This window comes from Fukomys damarensis, unplaced genomic scaffold (genome assembly GCF_012274545.1).
Source record: "Fukomys damarensis isolate Sample0158 unplaced genomic scaffold, DMR_v1.0_HiC HiC_scaffold_4, whole genome shotgun sequence".
NCBI classification, from domain to species: domain Eukaryota; kingdom Metazoa; phylum Chordata; class Mammalia; order Rodentia; family Bathyergidae; genus Fukomys; species Fukomys damarensis.
In genome coordinates, this window is record NW_022900916.1 from 61,575,652 (window position 1) to 61,582,437 (window position 6,786).

Sequence of the window (6,786 nt, forward strand, 5' to 3'; positions counted from 1 at the left end):
AATGAAAAAAGGTGAAGTCACAACAGATCCAACAGAAATCCAGAGAACAGTCAGTACCTACTTTGAGAACCTATACTCTAACAAAATGGAAAACACAGAAGAAAAGGAAAGATTTCTAGATACTTACGAATTACCAAAGTTGAACAAAGAAGATAAAAACATTTTAAACACTCCAATTACAATCAATGAAATTGAAAATGTAATTAAAAATTTACCAACAAAGAAAAGCCCAGGTTCTGATGGATTCACTGCTGAATTTTACAAGACCTTTAGAGAAGAACTACTGCCATTACTCTTCAAACTTTTCAGAGAAATTGAAAGGGAAGCAATACTTATAAACTCATTCCTGGAAGCAATTATCACTTTGATTCCCAAACCAGGGAAAGACATAACTAAAAAAGACAACTACAGGCCAATCTCCTTAATGAATATAGATGCAAAAATCCTGAATAAGATACTAGCAAACAGAATAGGGAGAGGGAGGAGGAGGAGAAGGAGGAGAAAAGGGAGGAGGAGGAGTAATCCAGCATGGTCAGTGTATCTAAGTGTACCTTGACATAGTATAATCATCTTACATTTTATATGTTCTTTGGCTTATTAGTCTGGTTTGCAATCTGTACATGATAATTAACTATATAAGGTGTTATAAATAAATGAGTCTGATGCCACAAAAATAAAAGGGGATAGAGAAAATGGGGGGAAGAATTATGTGTTATGTAGAAGTACCAATTCCCTATAGAAATCATTGTGTACTGCAAACATGTACTAATAAAAGTAAAAAAAATGCTCAACATCATTAATCATTAGGGAAATACAAATCGAAACCACAATAAGCCATCACCTCATCCCAGTGAGCATAGCTATTAGCTAAAAGGCGGAAAGTAACAGGCACTTGCTAGAGCACAGAAAAAGGGAAACTCTTATACAAACTGTTGGTGGGAATGTAAATTGGTACAGCTATTAGGGAAAGCAGTATGGAGGTTCCCTAGGACACTGAAAATGGAGTTGCTATATATTCAGTGATTTCACTACACCCTATGTTTATTATTGCAACACTACTCTGAATTGCCAAGATACAGGATCAGCCTCACTGTCCATCAACAGATGAATACTCTTCAGCCATAAAGAAGAAAATCCTGTCATTGGAGACAAGACAGAAAAACCTGGAGGACATTATGTTGAGTCTAATAAGCCGGACACAGAAAGGCAAGTACCACATGATCTTACTCACACACAGAATTCAAAGAAGCAGATCTCAAGGAAGTGGAGAGTAGAAGAGCAGCTACTGAGGCTGGGGAAGGGCAAGGGAAGAGGGCATACAGACAGACTGCTCAAGAGACAAACTTATAGCGGGTGGGAGGGGAAAACAATGGTGCTCTATTGCAAAGCATTGCTCTGACATTTCAACATAGCTGGAGGGGAGGTGTTTGAATGCTCTCAGAGGAAGGAATGGTAGGTCCATGAGGTGACAGACATAGTAAATACACTGATTTTAGAATTACATGGTGTAAACATGTATCAAAACATCACACTGTACCCTAGACATATGTATAATTACTATATATTAACAGAGTTTTAAATAATTTTGAGGAAATAGAACAGGAAGACTGCAATAGCAATAAGTCTCTAAGTAGAAAATTTCAGCTCTAGCTTCTCCTGTTTCTACTCCACTCTCCACAGAGTTAACTGGATTATTTTTCTACAATATCAATGCTATCCTTTTAAATAGTGCTATGATCATACTACTCCCTGGTTTGGCAGCCTCAATCTATTTTCAGAAAAAGTCTGAATGTGTCACCCAGATAGTAGGCATTTGTAACAGCCTCATTCCAAGGTGTTCCACTGGCCTGTGGGTGGCCCACCCCAAGACTGCTTGCCGTATATACCTCATCTCCTTAAACAGCTGTCTTTTCAGCTGACCTCTACTCCATTTAGTTCTTTTCATCTTATTTCTAATGTCCAAATTCATGGGCCACATTCTTGCTATAACTGTCTCAGTGGCTCATGAAGAACATGTATCCTAACTTGTTTCCACCATCCAAGCACATACGAGTGTTTTTATATGGCACAAAGCACACTTCGGTAGCAATTGCTTCCCGACTGCCCTCCCTCCCTGCTCCAAGTTGTGGGCGAGGTAGAACTACTTTTATTATCCTTGAGTCTTAGTACCTAGACATGCTCCCTCGCATAAGTAGGTCCTCAAATTGTACGAGCATGATGACAGTGAGGATAACGACAGTCTGCTTCACTCCTTTTCCTCTTTCAAACCACTCCAATCTGGCTTTCATCTGCCTTACTTCAGGGAAACAGCTGTCAAGGTCCCCAGTGACCTCCATATGGACAAATCCAACAGTCAACCCTATACACTCATGCTGTGGCACTCTACATAGCTCATCTTGAAAACTTTCTGTACATCGTTCCCAGAACATCACACCCTGCTGGTCTGTCTTATTCTGCCGGCCACTTGTCATTTTCCCTAATCTTTAAACTCTGGTGCCCTTAAATTCAGCCCACAGATTTCTCTATACTTACATTATACTCCTTAGATGATTTCATCCAGTCTCTGTTTTATGCCATTTATATGTAAAAAACTACAAAACTTCTTTTGCTGGCTCCAACTTCTCTCTTACCATCACAGCACTTGATATTTGAAAACGAATTCTGAAGTCTTTAAATGGGTTCCTTCCAAAAGTCTTACCTATCTTCATTTTCCATTTTCTCTCCAGAAGATAAATATCATCCTTGATTCCTCTTAGTCCTACATACCCCATTTCCAATCCCTCCACAAATCTTCATGAGGCCACCCTCAAAAGATCCAGTATCTGACCACATCTTGCTAACTTATTCCACTAATGCCTCAATGCAAACCTCATATTTCTCCAAAACTGCAAAAAGCAGCCAAAATAATTCTTTTAAAAATAATTATGCAGATCATATCAACTCTTCTGCATAAGCTGTCCAATAGGTTCCTGCCTGTCATCTTCAGAATAAAGTGCAATGGTACTACAAGATCCAGGCCCTCAAGGGTTCTCTGCTTTCATCTAATTACCTGATCCCAATTACATTGGTGCCTATCCTGTTCCTGCAGTAGGCAAGCAGGCTCCTTCCTCAGGGCCTGCATTTCCTGTTTTCCCAACCTCAAATACTTTTCCCCAAAATATGCTCTCCCTACTATAAAGTAAGATCCACATGGTTAGAGAGTTTTTCTGGTTACCCCCATCATACCTACAACTGTCTTTAACTCCTAAATGGTGCCTGACACCACACACAAAGTTTTCAATTGACAGGCACTAAATAAATGCTTGTTGACCAAGTGAATTCTTATACAGATGGCTCACTTCCCTATGTGCTTCAGGGATCTGTTTTAATGTTACCTTCTCAGAGGGGTCTTCCCTGATTGCCCAAATAAAACTGCACCCTTTCTCTCTTTCTGCCCTTGTATCTACTTCTTTACAGCTCTCAGCACTAGCTCATATTAGATTTTCTTTTACTCTTTATCTGCCTCCTCCACTAGAGGGATCCGCATACTGGCACAAGGACCTTAAGTACGCGTGGTAATCACGGCTGAACAAACAGATAATGAATCTCCACCTATGAGGTATTTCGTATTGTACCCCCATCCCTTGGCTCCTCTCTTCTCTCTACTGCCAGCACCTCTTCAAGCACTCTGCTTCCTTCTCCATTCAGAGCTGTGGATAGCTACCTCAGACAAGTCAAAGAAGGACGAGGAGACCTGAAACCTTGAACCATGAAAAACTAACAAAGGAGTTAGAGGAAGAGATAACTCATTCAGGCAAGAGAGCCACATCATAACAAAGCACAGTCTATCAGGCAGACTGTAAGGCAAGAAAGGCTCACTTGGATGGTTAGGAGTTTTGCGACACTGAAGAGGTTCAAAGCAACAGCTGACAGTTACCAGGTGGGAATAAATACTGCAGAGAAATGAGCTTTGTCCTACAGCTTTGGTTGAAGCCTGGAATATTATAATAGTATAACAAAATCTCCTAACAAATGTTCTCATTTAAAAAATTTTATAATTAATCTGACATGAACTTCTTGACAATATTGTACAACATCAAACCCAAAATAGCTCAAGGATCACCATTAACACCACATACAACAATAACAGTTACTTTTTAATTTCATTTTTTTATGATTACACAGACTCCACCATGCAACAACATATTTATAAAACTGAAAGTTTCTTTGAATTTAGATGATTACTGTGTATTAAGTTTAGGAAAGAGTAAGCAAGCAGGTGGTGCTAGAAGATGATGGCAGGTCGAAAGAAGGGGTATCAGTTGTCCAAGAGAAATGCCCTATCTCCTGTGACAGGAGCCACAAGAAACAGTTACCTAACACTTCCCTAGTTCTTTTTTTTTTTTTTTATTGAGTTTATTGGTACATTAGGGATACAGTACAGTTACATTCATTGTTGGGATCATGTACCTTTACATGGCAAGTCTTGATTCTCATTTTTTTCCCCTTACCTCTGCCCTCCCTTCACCCCCTCCTCCCCTCCCCATCTACAAACACTTTATTTTCATCTTTTCATTCTCTCACATTTTTTTCTTTTCCCTTTTTGTTCTTCCCCTACATATCACACCTTCCCTACACCTTTAGCTCCTTTCCTCCCATTTCTAAATGTCAGTAATCTTATTAGAATCTTATGCATTGTTGCAGAATATTCACACCAGGGAAACTATTTGGTATTTACACATGTGGGACTTATTTATTTCACTTAGGAGTATATCTTCAATATGTATCCATTTTCCTATGAATGAATCTATTCTCTCGCTCTTTATGGCTGAGTAATATTCCATTTTATAGAAAAACCACAACTTCTTTATCCAGTTTCCAACGGATGGGCAAATAGGTTGTTTCCAAGATTTAGCTATTACAAACTGTGCCGCTATAAACATGGGTGCACATACTTCTCTGTGATATGATTCTTTTAGTTCTCTTGGAAAGATACCCAACAGAGGGATGGCTGGGTCAAATGGAACCTCCAGTCCAAGCTCTTTGAGGTATCTCCATATTGATTTCCATAGTGGTTGCACTAGTCTGCACTCCCACCAACAATGGAGGAGGGTTCCTTTCTCCCCGCAACCCCGCCAACATTTGTTATTGTGTGATTTCTTGATAGTAGCCATTCTTTGTGGGGTGAGGTGGAATCTCAGTGTTGTTTTCATCTGCATCTCTCGAATGACCAGTGATGTGGAACATTTTTTCATATATTTTCTTGCTGCTTTTACTTCTTTGTATGAGAAATGTCTGTTCATTTCGGATGCCCATTTTTGGATCGGGTCTTTATATTTGGGGGGACTGATTGTTTTGAGTTCTTTATATATCCTTGATAATAGTCCTTTGTCTGAGGTACAGCTGGTAAAAATTTTTTCCCACATTGTAGATTGTCTCTTAGTTCTGCTCAATGCAATGCCAATTGAAATTCCAACACTATATTCCCTAGTTCTTTTAACACAAATGTGCTCAGTTCCCCTTTACATACAGAGTTCTTTCACGAAAACATTCAGAAAGCAATGGAATTGCTAGCTCCCAAATTGAAAGGTTTTCATAAAAATGCCTTCCTTTGTTCACACTGAATACTGGCATTTTAGGCATAAAAATTATGGCAATCATCTGCTTAAAGTCTAAAGGTCTGTGTTTACATTGAGGGAAATAACAATGAAAAGAGCAAGACATCACAAAATGTCAGGCTGACATAAATAAATGGGATGTGCTGTGTGCACTTAAATGAAGACCTCCTACATGGGATCAGTTTATACCAGTTCAGTAAGTAAAGGAGGACATGCTCCTTGGATGGAGAAATGAAACATTAATCAAACATTATTCTCATACTAAAAGTCTCTTTTTTAGTCTTTCCTGCCATTAATTTACTACTACAAAGAGAACTTACATTAATGGACTTTTCTAGACAAATCTAAAATACTTTTTTATTATTAAAGTTGGCCCAAAGTCTTACAGGAAATGCTATAGTTACCATTACCAAATGGAAGATTAACAATTCACACTGTTGGTAACATTATTGCCTAAACCCACTTCCTTTCTTACTTTTCCTCAATTAGATTCATTGCTTTGAATTTTTTTTACACACCAAACATATTCTTAGTTTACACTGAATTTTTAGGATAAATTATTTTTGGTGGCATTTTTATTTTTTTATTTTTTCCAGTATTGGGGATGAAATTCAGGACAGTGGGCTTACAAGGCAGGTGGCAGTGCCCCTGAGCTACATCCCAGCCCAAGGAGTCATTTTTAAGATCATGGTGCTTCCATTTTGCCTTTTACACCTTAAAGTAAAAATTAGAAGATATATAGGGAGGACTGGGGATTTAGCTCAGTGGTGCAGCTGCCTGCCTCACAAGCGCAAGGTCCTGAGTTTGATCCCTGGTACCAAAAAAAAAGATATATAGAGAGAAAAACTAAAATTAAGAAAAATATACTTATTAAGATTCTAAATGATATATAGGAAAAATATAAGAAAAATACTACTTTCAGCTACTTAGTTCCAGGATGATTAGACTATAAATTAATTTACAATCCAAAGAATGTATTGAATAGCAAATCAATTAATATTCTCTGCCAATGCAGATGTTAATTAATGAAGAAAGAAAACTAACATGCGGTCTGCGATCACCCGGCGGCGTGCGCACGAGCTCCCGGCCTGCGCGGGAGCTCCCGGCCTGCGCGACAACAGACCCAGGAAGGACCCAAGGACCCCAGAGGGGGTTTTTTTCAGCTGCCTGCCTGCCTGCCTGTCTGCGA

The 6,786-nt window shown here is 38.9% G+C and overlaps 1 protein-coding gene across 1 annotated transcript in view; it reads right to left on the reverse strand.

Annotated features, from left to right (window-relative positions):
- Vps50 (VPS50 subunit of EARP/GARPII complex) overlaps positions 1 to 6,786 on the reverse strand; it is a 135,259-nt gene that overhangs the window by 16,210 nt on the left and 112,263 nt on the right. The window lies entirely within an intron of this gene.